Source organism: Prionailurus viverrinus, chromosome D3, assembly GCF_022837055.1.
Source record: "Prionailurus viverrinus isolate Anna chromosome D3, UM_Priviv_1.0, whole genome shotgun sequence".
Classification (NCBI taxonomy): domain Eukaryota; kingdom Metazoa; phylum Chordata; class Mammalia; order Carnivora; family Felidae; genus Prionailurus; species Prionailurus viverrinus.
In genome coordinates this window covers 41,966,689-41,985,514 of record NC_062572.1, presented here as the reverse complement: position 1 = coordinate 41,985,514, position 18,826 = coordinate 41,966,689, and the positions used below count along the sequence as shown (strand labels likewise).

The 18,826-nt window shown below is 38.5% G+C and overlaps 1 protein-coding gene across 10 annotated transcripts in view; it reads right to left on the bottom strand.

Annotated features, from left to right (window-relative positions):
• MYOM1 (myomesin 1) overlaps positions 1-18,826 on the bottom strand; it is a 207,696-nt gene that overhangs the window by 143,036 nt on the left and 45,834 nt on the right. For 4 of the 10 annotated variants that reach the window (XM_047827898.1, XM_047827896.1, XM_047827906.1 and 1 more), the window contains exons 2-3: positions 12,723-13,160; positions 11,713-11,807 (exon numbers count right to left, since the gene is read on the bottom strand). The gene's annotated coding sequence lies outside the window, so the exon portion shown is untranslated. Of the gene's footprint in view, positions 1-11,712; positions 11,808-12,012; positions 12,075-12,722; positions 13,161-18,826 lie in introns of all 10 variants that reach the window. The other 6 variants (XM_047827904.1, XM_047827897.1, XM_047827899.1 and 3 more) reach the window with 3 other exon arrangements.

Genomic DNA, 18,826 nt, shown 5'->3' with positions numbered 1-18,826 from the left:
CATGTTCCCCAAGCATCCATTTGTTCTCTAAACACCCAATATAGAATGGTAGTGGTTCTGATTTTTATCCACCAGGCATCAGAATGGTTCCCAGTGGGCTGTTTCTGTAGACAACATGTTTCAAATCTTCTCAAAACAGGAGAGAGAAAAATAAACAAAAATAAAATATATAAATCATAATACTAGGTGATATTTAATGACCATTTGCTATATGTCAGGCATTAATGCTAACTGCTTTACAGTATCTTATTTGAACACTGCATATACATAAAAACATTTTATGAAGTTGAGATTTAGAGAGGTTAATATTCTTTTTTTTTAATGTTTTTAATGTTTATTTTTTGAGAGAGAGAGAGAGAGAGAGAGAGAGAGAGACAGAGAGACAGAGCACAAGTGGGGGAGGGGCAGACAGAGAGGGAGACACAGAATTCGAAGCAAGCTTGGGGCTCTGAGCTGTCAGCACAGAGCTTGACACAGGGCTTGAACCCACAGACTGTGAGACCCTGACCTGAGCCAAAGTCAGACACTCAACGGACTAAGCCACCCAGGCACCCCACCAAGAGGCTAATATTCTTAATATCACATAACTAGAATGTGACAGAGGATTTAAACTCAGTTCTGTTCTATACAGAGAGTAGTCTCCAAATTTCATACTATACTGCCTTTCAACAATTTAACTGTGTGTGTGTGTGTGTGTGTGTGTGTGTGTGTGTGTGTGGAGAGAGCCATATGCCAATAATGTCCATCAGAAGGAAGACCTGTTACTAAAGAATTTGTTATATTTCCTGTGCAACAAGTATTTATTAGATCAAGATATACTGGCTACAAAATCAATACCTTAAAATATTTACAGAATTTTGATCCCAGTTAAAAATACAAAATTAGAGAAGTCCACACACACTTGTGGAAAACTAAAATATTATCATTTATACACTGACACTCAAGATCCCAGTGAAAGCCAAATAGTTTATTTCAAACAAATATATAGGATTTGACAAAACAGCATGAGCTAGAATCAACTTAGTTTACCAAGTGATCTTTCTGCTATAGCATCATCTGGATTCACCCTTTCCTGACAACATATTTATTTAAAATACAGCTATCCAGGAGCGCCTGGATGGCTCAGTTAAGCATCCGACTCTTGATTACAGCGCAGATCATGATCTCACAGCTGGTGAGCTCGAGCCCTGCATCAAGCTCTGCACTGACAGTGTGGACTGCTTGGAATTCTCCACCCCCCCCCCCAATCTCTCTCTCTCAAAACAAACATGAAAAAATAACATATAGCTATCCAAATTACATACATACTACATAATTAAACTAAAATTAAAGAAAAATTTAGCTGGTCTCATAAAACTCAATTATTGTGATTCAATCATGATTCCCTTATAGATGAAAAATCATCTTGTCAATTACTCTGATATAATCATAAAGCCCTTATAGATGTGTAATTATTCTGAAAACTTAATGGAATGCTAACCAAGTATTAATTTAAATTTCCTAGGAAACCATCTAATGGAAATGGCTTTTTAAAAAGCATTGAACTATAAAAGTTTGAAAATTTAAAAAAATACTTGCTTCTAGAATTGTGGGGTTTTTAAAAGCAATTTTAAAGTAGATATATTCTCTCTTCAAACTGACTTTTAAGAATATTAATATTTTGGGGGCACCTGGCTAGCTCAGTTGGAGAGCATGATCTGGGGGCTGTAAGTTTGAGCCCCATGCTGGGTATAGAGATTACTAAAAGAAATAAATAGTATCAATCTTTTTAATATTGACATTTATTATATAGTATAATTATATAATTTTATGTATATTATTATATATTAATTACATTAATATTTATTAAAAATTAAGGGTGAAATGATGAGTTTAACTAATAGTAGTATATCCTAAAAGCAAAAATAAATAGGGGAGCCTGACCAACAAAACTAAAAGGCAACCAACGGAATGGGAAAAGATATTCGCAAATGACATATCGGACAAAGGGCTAGTATCCAAAATCTATAAAGAGCTAACCAAACTCCACACCCAAAAAACAAATAACCCAGTGAAGAAATGGGCAGAAAACATGAATAGACACTTCTCTAAAGAAGACATCCGGATGGCCAACAGGCACATGAAAAGATGTTCAGCGTCGCTCCTTATCAGGGAAATACAAATCAAAACCACACTCAGGTATCACCTCACGCCAGTCAGAGTGGCCAAAATGAACAAATCAGGAGACTATAGATGCTGGAGAGGATGTGGAGAAACGGGAACCCTCTTGCACTGTTGGTGGGAATGCAAATTGGTGCAGCCGCTCTGGAAAGCAGTGTGGAGGTTCCTCAGAAAATTAAAAATAGACCTACCCTATGACCCAGCAATAGCACTGCTAGGAATTTATCCAAGGGATACAGGAGCACTGATGCATAGGGGCACTTGTACCCCAATGTTCATAGCAGCACTCTCAACAATAGCCAAATTATGGAAAGAGCCTAAATGTCCATCAACTGATGAATGGATAAAGAAATTGTGGTTTATATACACAATGGAATATTACGTGGCAATGAGAAAAAATGAAATATGGCCTTTTGTAGCAACGTGGATGGAACTGGAGAGTGTGATGCTAAGTGAAATAAGCCATACAGAGAAAGACAGATACCATATGGTTTCACTCTTATGTGGATCCTGAGAAACTTAACAGGAACCCATGGGGGAGGGGAAGGGAAAAAAAAAAAAAAGAGGTTAGAATGGGAGAGAGCCAAAGCATAAGAGACTGTTAAAAACTGAGAACAAACTGAGGGTTGATGGGGGGTGAGAGGGAGGAGAGGGTGGGTGATGGGTATTGAGGAGGGCACCTTTTAGGATGAGCACTGGGTGTTGTATGGAAACCAATTTGTCAATAAATTTCATAAAAAAAAAAATAAATAAATAAATAAAATTTAAAAAATAAATAAATAAATAAATAAAAATAAAAATAAATAGGGGAGCCTGGGTGGCTCAGTCGGTTGAGCGTCCAACTTCAGCTCAGATCATGATCTCACAGTCCATGAAGTCTGTGGGTTCGAGCCCCATGTTGGGCTCTGGGTTGACAGCTCAGAGCCGAGCCTACTTCGGATCCTGTGTCTCTCTCTCTCCGGGCCTCCCCTGTTTACACTCTGTCTCTCTCTCTCTCAAAAATAAACGTTAAAAAAAATTAAAACAAAAAAGAGTCTCTCTTTCCCCTTCCTCTGTCCCTTCCAGCTTGCACTTTCACTCTCTCTCTCTCAAAAAAAAAAAAAAAAAAAAAAAACCAATAAAAAGATAAACCAAAAAAGTAATTAAAATAAATATTATTTAGAAATGAAATGTGAAGGGGTACCTGGGTGGCTCAGTAGGTTGAACCTCTGACTTCAGCTCAGGTCATGGTCTCACTGCTCATGGGTTCGAGCCCCACGTTGGGCTCTGTGCTGACAGCTTGGAGCCTGGAGCCTGCTTTCAATTCTGTGTCTCCCTCTCTCCCTGTTCCTCCCCTACTCATGCTCTGTCTCTGTCTCTCAAAAATAAATAAATGTTAAAAAAAAATTTTTTTTACAAGAAATGAAATGTGAACAAAACAAAAACTAAATTCCAACTGAAATCAAGAACTTTTTTTAAAGTTGCTAGTTGTAGTTAACAAGTACAATGCATGCACCAACAGTATGGAAAAAGAAAGAGCATGTATTGAAAACCTACTACATCACACACTGTGCCATGACCCAGGATCCAGAGGTGACTTACTCATGTCCCCAAAGTAGCCACTGTGTAGTTGGGTAGACAAAGTCAGGTAGTTACTTAAAAATAATTGTGGTACCATGGCATAAGGTGATATCTGCCATTTTACCCTGTATAATTCACCAACTCTACTCCTACTTCCCTTCTTATGGACCCAAATACTATATAATGAGTATTAAGCATGTGCGCCCTTTGCTCCAGAGGTAGACATTTTCTTTATTATATTGGCTAGTAAGCATGCCTGCCTTTTTCCCCGGAGGGAAACACTCTATCTTCAAAGGCTATTCATTACACAGACATCCCTGAAAAGATAATCTGGAACAAATGGAAGCCTGGGCCTGCTTGCAAGGTATACAGAAATGATGGACCCATGAAGAACTGCCTCCCAACAACTGACATACATTATTTTTGCAAAAACAATAACTTTTTCTTCTTCTTTTTTGTTTTTAAGTAGACTCCATGCCCAATGTGAGGCCTGAAGTCATGACCCTGAGATCAAGAGTTGCACACTCCACCAACTAAGCCAGCCAGGCATCCCTCTTCTTTGTTTTTTTTAAGTGAGAACCAAGTGAGAACCTAGGGGTGCCTGGGTGACTCAGTCGGTTAAGCCTCTAACTCTTGATTTCAGCTAAGGTCATGATCTCAGGGTCATGAGATTGAGCCCCACGTTGAGCCCCATAATGAACCCCACATCTGGTTCTGTTCTGGGTGTGGAGCCTGCTTGAGAGTCCCTCTCTCCCACTTTCCCTCCCCTGCTCACTCATGTACCATGTACATGCTCTCTCTTAAATAAATGAATGAATGAATGAATGAGAACCAGGCTAAAGAGGGAGAGATCTGAATCTCCAATTTCATTTTATTTTTGACAGTTTCAGAATAGTAAAATTTACATATCACAAAATTCACCCATTTTAAGAGTAAAGTTCACGGGTCGCCTGGGTGGCTCAGTAGGTTAAGCAGCCAACTTCGGCTCAGGTCATGATCTCGCGGTCTGTGAGTTCGAGCCCCGTGTCAGGCTCTGTGCTGACAGCTCAGAGCCTGGAGCCTGTTTTAGATTCTGTGTCTCCCTCTCTCTGACCCTCCCCCGTTCATGCTCTGTCTCTCTCTGTCTCAAAAATAAATAAACGTTAAAAAAAAATTTTTTTTAAAAGAGTAAAGTTCAATGAGTTTTAGTAGATTTATATAGATGGGCAACCATCACCAAAATCCATTTTTAAAACACTTCCATCACCAGAAAAATTCCCTTATGCCAGTTTGTAGTTAAGCATTATCCCATCCACAGCCTAGAAAACCACTGACCTGGATTTCTGTCTCTATAGTTTAGCCTTTCCTAGAAATTTCATACAAATGGGATCATATAATATGTAGTCCTTTATGTCTGGTTTTTTTTTTTTCTTAGCAAGATGTTTTTGAGATTCATCCATGTTGTTCCAAGATTTGGCAGCTTGTTTCTTTTTATTGCTGAGAAATATTTCACTGAAAGACATACCATATTTTGCTTATCCATTCATCAATTAATGGACTTCTCATTGTGTCCAGTTTTAGGCTATTGTGAATATGCTGTCTTGAATTTTTAAATATATTTGTCCTTATATAGTTAATCACACTTGGTCTCACAGATAACAAGTATCCAAACACTGACCAAAAAAATATTGATATCTAACACTTACATAGTACTTACTATTTTCCCAGTGGTATTATAAATGGTTTATATGTATTAACTTCTTTATTCCTCAGAACACTGTATGAGGTAGGTGCTATCATTATTATTATACACTTTCACTAATGAGAAAACTGAGGTACAGAGAAATTCAGTACCTTGCTCAAGTACATACAACTAAAAAGTGTTAGATATTGTGGTGATTATTTTACAATATATGTGATTCAAGTTGTTACGCTATACATTTAATTTAATTTTATTATTATTTTAAGTAGGCCCCACACCCAACATGGGGCTTTAACTCACACTCTTGAGATCAAGAATTGCACGCTCTACCAACTGACAGCCAGGTGTCCCTATGCTGTGCATTTTAAACTTCTGCATTGCTGAATGTCAATTATATCTCAATAAAACTGGGAGGAAAATGTTAAGAGTGAGGATTCAAATTCAGATAACCCAGGGGCGCCTGGTGGTTGAGCATCCAACTCTTGATCTTGGCTCAGGTCATGATCCCAGGGTTGTGGGATTGAGCCCCACATTGGGCTCTGTGCTGAGAACAGAGCCTGCTTAAAATTCTCTCGCTCTCTCTCCCCAGCTCATCATGTGCTCTTTCTCTCTAAGGAAAAAAAAATTAAAAGTAAAATAAAAATCTTTAAAAAAAAAAAAAAAGAAACTATGTTCAAATTCAGATAATCCAGATCCAGACCTCACCCACTTGTCAGTATATAACACTTGCTCATAACTAAAACAATGCACTTGTGATAAAATTCTGTAACTTCTTCTATTCTTTTATAATGTAGATACTAGTCTCACATTTGAGGCAGGCATATATCTTCAAGTATTAACTTGATTATATTCTTTGATTTCTTCTCTCTCTTTCATACTCTGATAGTCCCTTCCCCTTTCTCTCCCAGTCCATGCTGAAACAGAACAAAGATGCACAAACAAAACAAACCTTCAGACTTAGGAGTTTCAGGTACAAGCTTACAGAGCTAGATTTTCCTATCCTGCTCACCAGATAATACTGAGCCTAGAAAAGAAAAGGCAAAAGGCAGAGTAGCCACTACAGCAGGGGAGCAAGGACCAATAGAAGGAATAGGGTGATCCTCAACCCAGAAGGAAAGGGGCCTTTGGAAGAAAGAACAAGGGAGAGAAAGATAAGGGATAATTTATCCTTAAAAATGGACTCTTGGAGCACCTGGGTGGCTTAGTCAGTTGAGCGTCTGACTCTGATTTTGCCTCAGGTCATGATCCAGTCAGGGGATCCAGCCCTTTGTCAAACTCTCCGGAGCCTGCTTAAGATTGTCACTTTCTCTCCCTCTGCCCCTCTTCCCCCCTCATACACATACTCTCTCTCAATCTCAAAACAAACAAACAAACAAACAAACAAACAAACAAACAAACTCCTAACTTTGAAGGCATTAAGCTAAGTGAAATAAGCCAGGCACAAAGAACACATGTTATATGATTCTATTTACATAAGGTACCTAGGTTAAATTCATAGAGACAGAAAGTAGAATGGTAGTTTCCAGAGGCTGGGGCAGTGGGGTGGGGAAATGGGAACTAGTATTTAATGGGAAGAAACTTTCAGTTGAGGAAGATGAAAAAGTTCTGGAAATGGATGGTGGTGATAACTGTACAGCAGTGTTAATGTACTTAATACCACTGAACTGTGCAACTTGAAAATGGTTAAGATGGTAAATTCTTGTTATGTGTATTTCACCACAATTTTAAAATGGGGACTTCTGATTCATCACTGTTCTGCATGAACAGCCCACAGTTAAGCAGTCCTGGACATTGATAACTCCATTCCCCATAAGATAGATGGGGGACTCAGAGAACTTGGCCACCTTGGGCAGAGGGGAGAGCATGAAGCGGGAACCATGCCCCTCCAAGGAGCAACTCAACAGTGTCAGCTGGGAATCTCTTGGTGAGGAGAGAAACAGACAGACCCCTATCACACCTGGTTCTCACCAATGTGTACACACTATGTTCTACTGCATCCATAGATAACCAATAACAATTAATGAATGCATTGTACTATTCCACAATCATTGGTGTCCTAGTCCTTAAATACTGGACACATGGATGTTTCCAGTTATTCATCAAGACTAGAAGTCAGGGTTAGGAATTAGGAACATCTTCATCTGCAACCCAGCTCTTTTATTACATCTATGTGTGTTCCCTTCAGAGGCTCTGTTTCTCTGGCTGTTTCTTCATGGTTCCCCCAATTGTGTGGGACTGGAAGAGTGGTTCTCCTTCCTTGCTACACATTAGAATAGCTAAGAAGATTCTAAACTGTACTCTAACTCTGACCATATTTCAGGACAATTACCTCAAAATCTCTGGGCGTGGGACACAAGAATTTCTAAAAGCTCCTAAATGACTCTAATGTGCAGCTCAAGGGAAAAATGATCTCTTAGGTCTCTTTCCATTCTAAAATGATGAAAGCCTCTGAATTAAAAAGAGAGCTATAAATATTTTGTACAAATAGAGGTTTTCCTTTTCAATTACCTCCTTGTAAGTATTTTCCCAGAAAGGGACTATGAATTAAAGGGTATGTTTTGTGAGATTGCTATTTGGAATAATTGGGCTATGCCATCTAGCACGTATGAATATGCTCTTTCTTCATGGCCACATCAATATTGCAATGTATAATTTTAATTTATTTTCAATTTTTATTTTTTTATTTTATTTTAGAGAGAGAGCATGTACCCTAGCAAGGGAGAGGGGCAGAGAGACAGGGAGAGAGAGAATCCTAACCAGGCTCCACACAAACTGTGAGATCATGACCTGAGCTGAAATCAAAAGTTGGACACCCAACCGACTGAGCCACCCAAGCATCCTTAAATTTAATTTAAATAAACTTAATTTATTTAAATTAAATTTATTTCAGCAAGTTTAACAGGTGTGAAATAGATCTCACTGCTATTTTAATTTTATTTTTTAAATTATTTTTATTTTTTTTAAATGTTTATTTATTTATTTTGAGAGAGAGAGGGAGAATGTGAGTGGGGGAAAGAGAGAGAGAGGAGAGAAAGAGAATCCCAAGCAGGCTCTACGCTGTCAGTGCAGAGACCGACACAGAGCTTAATCTCACAAACTGAGACCATGACCTGAGCCAAAATCAAGAGTCAGATGCTTAACTGACTGAGCCACCACGTGTCCCCTCATAGCTATTTTTAAATGCATTTTAAAAATTCTTTGTGAGTCTGGACATTTCTATCAATGTTAGCTAACTATTTGGTTTTCCTCTGTGTGAGCTATCTTTTGACCTTCGCCATGGAGATTATTTTTCTTGAGATCATTCTTAATCTGTTAATATATTAACAAAATAAAATTGCTATCATTGATTGAGAACTACTATGTGCTAGATACTGTACCATGCTTTACGTGTGTTTTGCTTTATTCTTTACAAAAATTATACAAGGCAGTAATTATCCCCAAATTATAAATGAGAAAACTAAGATTCAGATAGGTTAGGCAAGTTACCCAAAGTCACACAGCTAATAAATAATGGAGCTGATATTTGAACCCATCTCCATCTGGCTCTCAAGAACTATCTTCCTTACTGGACAAGTGAACACTCAATGCTTGCGCTGCTCACAGTACATGCTGATGTTTTGCACCATGTGATTCCTGCTCTCTGACCCACAGTGATGGGTCATTTCAGACCTAAAGGTAACTGATGTATATCCTTACCAGCAACCTATGTATGGCCTGGTCCAAAAGGTGAGCCAAACCAATCACATTCCTCTCTTGAGAATTTGAATTTGGAAATGTTGAGCATCAGTGCACTTAATAGAAGGAGCAAAAGTGGAAAAGGTAGAATGAAGAGTTGCTTTGCGAATACTGGAGTCAGAGGAGCCATGACAAACTGAAATTATGAGGCACCAGAAACTAGGGTTAGCAGAGAAAGAAGGTTGGTAGAGAGAAAACTAAGTAGGTGTGCTCAAAGAAGCAGACCTAATCAGAGAACAATCATTTGGCGAATGAGAGAAAAACCGAAGAGTCAATACCTCAAAGCTCCCTCTGTTTTCAGTAACTTTCCAGTTTAGATGCCATTCATGTATATCCCTCACCTACGTATCCTTTTTCGTGAGCTAACTGGACTGGGTCTCTGTTCCTTGCTATCGAACAAGTCAAAATAAAACACTCTTTTTTTTTATTTTTTTTAATGTTTATTCATTTTTTGAGAGACAGAGAGGGACAGAGCATGAGTAGGAAAGAGGCAGAGAGAGGGAGACACAGGATCTGAAGCAGGCTCCAGGCTCTGAGCTGTCAGCACAGAGCCCGACACGGGGCTCAAACTCATGAACTGCAAGATCATGACCTGAGCCGAAGTCGGATGCTCAACCGACTGAGCCACCCAGGCACCCCAAAATGCTCTTTTCATTAAATTTAAAAAACATTCTGGATGTTAAGCTTTCATCTGTCATTTTGATCATAAAATGTTTCTATTTCAATTCTTTCCTTGATTTCATTACATTTTGACTTTTGTAAAAGTAGAACCATCAATCTGATAATCAGTAACACTTTCACAGGTCACAAACTTATATTTGCACAAACAATAGGGACAGAAAGCAGAGAGTGGTTGCCTGAAGGTGGGGGAGGAGAGAAGTGGGAGGAGTCAGGAAGGATGGATTTACAAATAGGCATGAAGAAACTTAGGGGGAGATAGATATGTTCAATATCTTGAGTGTGGTTAAGTTTTCACAAGTGTACACATGTGTCAAAACTTAGGATATTATACATTTAAATATGTGTGGTTTACTGTATGCCAATGATGCTTTAGTTAAACCATTTTTTAAAACATATATATTCTTCTTTCCAGTTAAGATACTTAAATAATTCTATTTCATTCAACTTATTATGCTTTATGCTTAATTGGAACTCACCTGCAATTTATTGTGGTTTATGCTATGTGAACTTAATCAAAGTTTATTTTTCTCAGTTTTAATATTCTCTTTTTCAACTACATTTCATAAATAGTTATTTCTTGCACCATTGTTTATTACACTTGGAAAGTCATGTGCTGAGCCTATCATTTTTTATCTATTCCTATTAATATCTTTCATTCCTTGGCTAATTTTTCTATTTTTAAACCTAATACTACCTGGTTTGGAGGTCTGGAATTTTGTTCCTTTGTGATATTTGTAATGTTTTAAAGTCAAGTAAAGGACTTTACATGAGGCAAGTGTGCTAATGTTAGTACACACACACACACACACACACACACAGATGTTCTCATATAGTTACACAAAATAAATCTCATGTAGCTATTATACACATTATTTTAATAAACATCAGATGCACCTTATATGAAAAGAGTTTTAAGTAAAAGAGTTTACTATAAGAATTAATAGAGTAACAGAGTAACAGGGTGCCTGGGTGGCTCAGTCAGTTAAGGGTCAGGTTCTTGACCTCGGGTCAGGTAAAGATCTCACAGTTCATGGGATCCAGCCCCACGTCAGCTCTGTGCTGACAGCATGGAGCCTGCTTGGGATTCTGTCTCTCCCTCTCTCTCTGCCCCTCCCCCACTCACGTGCATGCACTCTCTCTCAAAATAAATAATAAATAAACTTAAAAAAAAAAAAGAATAGAGGAACACCAAGATTTTATTCATTGTCTCCCCTGTCTTGAGCAATAATTTTTTGGGGGCCTATATATCCAAATAAGATCTAACCTATCTGTGACTAGTCCAGCCACCACAACTACCTGTGTACCAAGAAAATTTTCATTCTGGACCTAACAGGCCACACAGAAGTTTGATAACATACATCTGGTTGTATTTCAACACAGGACCACTTTCATCATTTAACCACTTCCTAAGTCTCCTTTATTTTTTTCTACTACCTTTGCCTCAAAGTTCTTGAATAAGGGTTACAGTTTTAACTTAGGTTTAACCGAGCACACATGACATGCCTGGCACAGTGCAAGGTCATGGGAATAAAAATGGAAGGAGGCACTCTCAGGAAATATGTGTACTTTCATATCGTGGCTCTTTCTTCTTCCTGAAGCAGGTAATGAATCATGTAGCACACAGTAAGACACTGAAGGACACGAATCTTGGAAAGGCCCCTTCAAATTTAACTTCAGGTTCTTTGGTCTTTCAGGGATTATTGGGTGATGCTGCCAGACCAGTGATTTAATGCTTTATTGAATCGGTGCTCCATGGGGTAATACAAAAGGAGGTGTTCTGTGTTAAATGTTGACAAGTTATATGAAACAGAGACTGCCCATAGAAATTACTTTCATTTACCATTATTTTTCCAGGAGAAAGAAGAACTCAGAATCAAAAGTTATAATATACTTACAGGTGGCTGGCAAAACAGATATTGCCCCAAGGCACTGATTTCAGTGGAATTAAGCCTTGCTGGAAAGTCTGCAAGAAACCATAAAGTCTCTTTTCCTGGGAAGAACAAAAAAATAAGTCAACATTTTGGGCAAATATTCCCACTCCAAATTATTGATACAATCATTTTATCAACAGCTAGCATGCTTCACCAATCAATACAGCATAGAGGCTGAAAGCTCAGGCACTGAGGTCATATAGACCTGCATTAGATTCCTGCCCCTTCTCTTCCCCACAATATGAACTTGGGCAAGTTACTAACCTAAGCTTCAAGTTCCTCATTAGTAAAATGGAGGTGACAGTAACCATCTTGCAGGGCAATGACTGAAAGGCAATGTTAATAAGACACTCAGAGCTCCTGGCTTATAGGAAGTACTCAATAAATAATCATAACAATAATAATTCATTATTATTATTAATGAATACATTAAAAAACTTCTACTTAGGTGGCACCTGGGTGGCTCAGTTGGTAAAGCTCTGACTTTGGCTCAGGTCATGATCTCACAGTTCACGCATTCAAGCCCCACGTTGGGCTCTGTGCTGACAGATCAGAGCCTGAAGCCTGCTTCGGATTCTGTGTCTCCCTCTCACTCTGCCCCTTCCCTGCTCGTGCTCTGTCTCTCTCTCTCTCTTAAAGATAAATAAACATAAAAAAAAAAAAACCTCCCACTTTGAAAATGTAAAACTAATACAGGATATGTTTACAAGCTAGTTGGAAAGCAAGTCAAACACACATAAAAAAGCAAAGAACAATCCAAAGTGATTCAATATTTTTCAGTGTAATAAGATGTTAAATATGAGGTTCATGTTTCCCAGAATTCTGGCAGATAGCCCAAAGGCTGAGAGCATTAGTTCTCAGAACATCTATCCAGGCATGCTATATGATTATACAATTTCATAATTATGAAATCCATTTTGTGACCCCTAGTTAATGTTCCAATTCAGGAATTAAAGGAGACAAGGAGATCAGACCTGAAAGATTCTAGAGAGACCAGCATACGGAATTCTTCAGAAAGAATTGTCAGAGCTCTGTGCATCAGTTCCACATACAGATGGCATGAGGAGTAGGTGGTACTTCTCATAGCACTTTGAAGATATCGGTCACCCGCCTTCAGCATGTATTGTTGCTGGAGGAAAGCATGCTGTTGGACCCACTGTCAGTCTATTGCAGGCAATCTCTTTTCTCTCTGTAAGTTTGTACTATTTTCCTTTTTACTCTTGATGTTCTGAAGTTTCACTGGGACATGACTTGGTACAGATTTATTTTTATTTTTCTTGTTTCATATTTGGGTGCATCTTCAACCGGAATAAAGATTATAAAGATTTTTGACTCTCAATCCTGGAAAACTCTCAGTCGTCTGTTTCAATATCATTTTCCAACATTCTCATTTTTATCTTGTTCTGGATTTCCTATTAAATATACAATGGACTAGTTCAATATATCCTCCATGGCTTTTGACCGCTCTTTTATGTTTTTACTTTTTGTCTCTCTGTGTTACATTTTGGTGAAGGCCTCAGTACTGTCTTCTAATCCACTACTTCAAATGTCTAAAATGTCATTTCTTACCATCACCATACCCACCCTCCAAACTATTTCTCTCCCATGTTCCTTATTTCAGTGATAGGCATTACCATCTATCAGAAATTCCGATTCCTTCTTCTCTCAGGCTTACCTTCTACTAATCCTCTATACTATTATCAGAGTGATTTTAAAAGAATACAAGTCTGGGGGCGCCTGGGTGGCGCAGTCGGTTAAGCGTCCGACTTCAGCCAGGTCACGATCTCGCGGTCCGTGAGTTCGAGCCCCGCGTCAGGCTCTGGGCTGATGGCTCAGAGCCTGGAGCCTGTTTCTGATTCTGTGTCTCCCTCTCTCTCTGCCCCTCCCCCGTTCATGCTCTGTCTCTGTCCCAAAAATAAATAAACGTTGAAAAAAAAAATTTAAAAAAAAAGAATACAAGTCTGACCATGTTAATCCCATACATAAGACAGATCAGTGGTATCCCATTGACCTTCAGAAACATGGCTTTGAGGTCATTCAGGGCATGGTCTCTAGCCACCTCTTAGGCCTCATATTTTTGCCATTTTCCCATCATACCCTACCTTCCAGTTCTTCATTCATTCAATATGTATTTTTATTTATTGAGTGCCTTTAATGTGTTAATTACTGTTCTGGGCCTTCAGGATACTTCAGTAAACAAAACAGTCCCCCAAACCCTGTCTTCATGGAACTTAGTAAAAAAAAAAAAAAAAAAAAAAAAAAAAAACTGGGACCTCATCAAAATAAAAAGCCTCTGCATAACGAAGGAAACAATCAACAAAACTAAAAGGCAACCGACAGAATGGGAGAAGATATTTGCAAACAACACATCAGATAAAGGGTTACTATCCAAAATCTATAAAAAACTTATCAAACTCAACACCCAAAAACCAAATACACCAGTGAAGAAATGGGCAAAAGACATGAAAAGACACTTCTCCATGGAAGACATCCAGATGGCCAGCCGACACATGAAAAAATGCTCAACATCACTCATCATCAGGGAAATACAAATCAAAACCACAATGAGATAGCACCTTACACCTGTCAGAATGGCTAACATTAACAACGCAGGCAACAACAGATGTCGGCAAGGATGTGGAGAAAGAGGATCTCTTTTGCATTGTTGGTGGCAATGCAAGCTGGTGCAGCCACTTTGGAAAACAGTATGGACGTTCCTCAAAAAACTAAAAATAGAACTACCCTATGGTCCAGCAATTGCACTACTAGGCATTTATCCACGGGATACAGGTGTGCTGTTTCGAAGGCACACATGCACCCCCATGTTTATAGCAGCACTATCAACAATAGCCAAAGTATGGAAAGAGCCCAAATGTCCATCAATGGATGAATGGATAAAGAAGATGTGGTATATATATACAATGGAGTATTACCCAGCAATCAAAAAGAATGAAATCTTGCCATTTGCAACTATGTGGATGGAACTGGAGGGTATTATGCTAAGTGAAATCAGTCAGTCAGAGAAAGACAAAAATCACATGACTTCACTCATATGAGGACTTTAAGAGACAAAACAGATGAACATAAGGGAAGGGAAACAAAAATAATATAAAAACAGGGAGGGGGACACAACAGAAGAGACTCATAAATATGGAGAACAAACTGAGGGTTGCTGGAGGGGTTCTGGGAGGGGGGATGGGCTAAATGGGTAAGGGGCATTAAGGAATCTACTCCTGAAATCATTGTTTCACTATATGCTAATTTGGACGTAAATTTTAAAAAATTAAAAATAAAATTTTAAAAAATAAGCAGTAAACAAAGTAAGTAAAGTATATAGTTATGTCAGAGGTAATAAATGCAGTGGAAAAAATAAAGCAAGAGAGAGAATGCTGGACGTGGAAGAATGAATGATGGAATCTTAAATAGAATGACCAGAGAAGGCATTATTGAGATGGTGACATTTGAGTGAAGACTTGAGAGAGTTGAGGGAGAAAGCAATGAAAACATTAGAAGAAAGATCGCTGAAAAGGAACAGCAAATACAAAGGTGTCAAAGCGGAAAAATGCCTTCTTCAAGAAACAGCAAAATCAATATGGTTAAGCAATTGGCAAAAGCAGGCAATAGGAGATAAAGTCAGTGAAGTTCACCAAGTCTGGTTTTTTGGGGGCTTATTATAGGCCACTCTAAGGCATGTGGCTTTTACTCTGAGGTGAGACACCAGTGGAGGGTGTTGAGTAGAACAATGACATGATCTAATTTATGTTTTAGAAGGATCACTCTGTGACTATGGACAGCAGAATTCCGGGGAACATGGAAGTAAGAAGACCAGTTAGAAGACTACTGAAAAAATCCAGGTTTGATACTTTTGTACTAGGATGGTAGCTGTAGAGGTGATGGGACATAGTCAAATTGGTACGTTTTGAAGGACTTAACCAATAGGTTTGGCTAACTGCTGTTCTAGACCCTGGAGATGGTTTAACCACAAGGTTGGATGAGGGTCAGAAAAGAAAAAGGTGGCAAAGATGAGCCAATGGTTTTGACTTGAGCAACTTACCCTAGACGGAGAAGATGGCAGGAAGAGCAGGGTCTGTAGGTAAGATCAGAAGATCAGTTTTCAAAAGGGAGAAGACAACATATGGGGACAGATGCCAGCCAGTAGGTAGATGTGGTGGTGAGAGCTTGTGGAAGTCTATTTTGCCCAGTGACTTAAAAGGTCATCAACTGAGAGCAAGGATGGGAGAAAAGGTGCTGGAGATGCGAGGAGACAAATTTTAAACTGATATCTAAGAGAGCAGAAGCATCAAGATAACATCAGGGGCTCACTTGAGGTCTTTGGTCATATGTAAACTATGATCATTCAGGAGTGCCTGGGTGGCTCAGTCGGTTGAGTGTCTAACTCTTGGTTTTGGCTCAGGTCATCATCCCAGGGTTGTGGGATTCAGCCCCTTGTGAGGCTGAGCACTGAGTATGGAGCTTGCTTAAGATTCTACCTCTGCCCCTCTCCCCAACTTGCTCTCTCTCTCACTCTCAAATAAACAAAATGAAAAAAAATTTAAACTGTGATCATTCAGCTTGTTTCCTCCAGTTGAACAGACAAAGCATTAGCATATTAGTTAGTTTGGGGTAGGATAACTGCTCTACAAACCCCAAATTTTAGTGCCTTAACACAACTGAAGTTGATTTCTAAGAAATTTACATGGACTATCTCACCTGATGCACACAATGGATGACTAAAGTAGATGCTATCATTATGCCCTTGTCTAGATAAGAAAACCAAAGAATTATTTGAAGTAAGCCTAAGCCATAATTTTTGTTTTAGGTATTCGTTTTATTTGGGAGTATTTAAAAAAAACTGCCTCACAAGATTAATTCAGCAAATGTGATTTGGTCACTACATTCATTCATTAACAAGTTATTATTAATATCAACTATGTCAGGCTAAAAACAGTTTATGATCTTAGAAATATTTGCTTTTTCATCAGTGGAGGAGCAATTCTTTAATTAATTGCCGGGAACAGGTAAATTATTTTCTAGGTAATTCTTATTTCATCTTTTGGTTTGCCTTATTCATATTCTCTCTTCTCTCTTCTTGAATCTTTAGTGTTTTTTTCTAAGCATTTATCTTTTTTTTCAAATGTATTTTTTTGTTGTTATTTATTTTTGAGAGAGAGTGCAAGTGGGGAAGGGGCAGAGAGACAGGGAGAGAGAGGATCCAAAGTAGGCTCCACATTGACAGCAGAGAGCCTGATGCAGGGCTTGAACCCACAAACTGAGAGATCACAACCTGAGCTGAAGTCTGATGCTTAACCGACTGAGCCACCCAGGCACCCCTCAAAAGTATTAGTGTGAAAGTAATAACTTCCCCCAAATATTCTTAATTCAATTCCAGATTATTTTTTATCTTGTATACCAATCCTGAATTTAAAAATAATTGTAATTTTTAAAGCAATTATTTATGTAGAACTTTCTACACCCTTTTAATACATTTATTTGTAGTTTTGCAGCTTTAAAACTAATTTCCAAACAGATTAATTTAACCGCCTTAATTTTATTTAAAAGAAAGGAGCTCCTCCTACTGTGTTCCTGGATTAATGCTAATTTTTTACATCCTAGTTTACATAGAAAGAATTACAATTCCATTTATGTAGGCACAACCAGAATGTAAGCCACGTCTCTCACCATTCGAAAGTTTCTTATATGCAATACAAATTGTAAGTGATCACTAGGAAATTATTGACTTTGGCAGTAAATACCAAAGGTTAATTCAGCCACACTTTCTGTTGTTTGGGTAAGGAGTTTCCCTTCTTGAACCAAAGAAGAGAGCACAGAATTGTAAAACAAAATGTGGGATTTGGGTCAGGCCATTTACCAGCTATGTGCATTTGAACAAATAACCAGTTACCAAATATTTACTGGCACCCATGGAAAATTAGGCACTATCTTAGGAGTTAGGGATACATGAGTAAGGAACACTGGTCCCTGTCCTCCCTTCTCTCCTGCCCCTAGGCAAGCAGAGACATGAGTTATAATCCTGGTTCTTTTATTACGTTTTGGGTAACACGGGCAAGTTATCAAAATATTTGAGACTTATTTCCTAATCTGTGAAGTGGACGTAATAATACCTACCTCACAGGGTTGTTGTAAGAACTAAATGATAAAAATGCTTAGGTAAGATACCTAGCACATAATAGGTACATATTAACAGGAGTTCCTTTCTTTCTCTCTAGATTTTTCTGGTCTCACAAAAAAAGCCTCACCTTGAGGCAACAGTGTCCTTTTAATAATTATAGTAACCCATAAGAATCAAATATTATATACTCTGAGCTCTTGAAACATTAATGGAAGGTTTTCTCAACCTTGGCACTACTGACGTTCTGGGCCGAATAATGCTCTGTTGTAGGGGGCTAGCCTGTGCACTGTGGAATGTTTAGCAGTAGTCCTGGCCTCTATGCATGAGATGCCAGTAGTAGCTCCCTGGCAGTGAAAATAAAAAATGCCTTCAGGTATTCAAATATTCCCTTGGGGAAAAAAGTCACCTGTGGTTGAGAACCTCTGCATTAGTGAATCATAAACTCACACGTAGTAGGTCTTGAAGAGCATTTTTAAAAGTTAAATGGCATAAAACAGACACATGAAAAGATGCTCAATATCACTCATCATCAGGGAAACACAAATCAAAACCAAAATGAGATACCACCTCACACTGGTCAGAAGGGCTAAAATTAACAACTCAGGAAACAATAGATGTTGGCGAGGACATGGAGAAAGAGGAGCCCTTTTGCACTGTTGGTGGGAATGAAAAGTGGTGCAGCCACTCTGGAAAACAGTATGGAGGTTTCTCAAAAAATTAAAAATAGACCTACCTTACAACCCAGCAACTGCACTACTAGGAATTTATCCAGAGGATACCAAAAATGCTGATTCGAAGGGGCACATGCACCCCAATGTTTATAGCTGTGCTATCGACAATAGCCAAATTATGGAAAGAGCCCAAATATCCATCAACTGACAAATGGATTAAGAAGATGTGGCATGCACGGACACCTGGGTGGCTCAGTCGGTTAAGCGTCCAACTTCA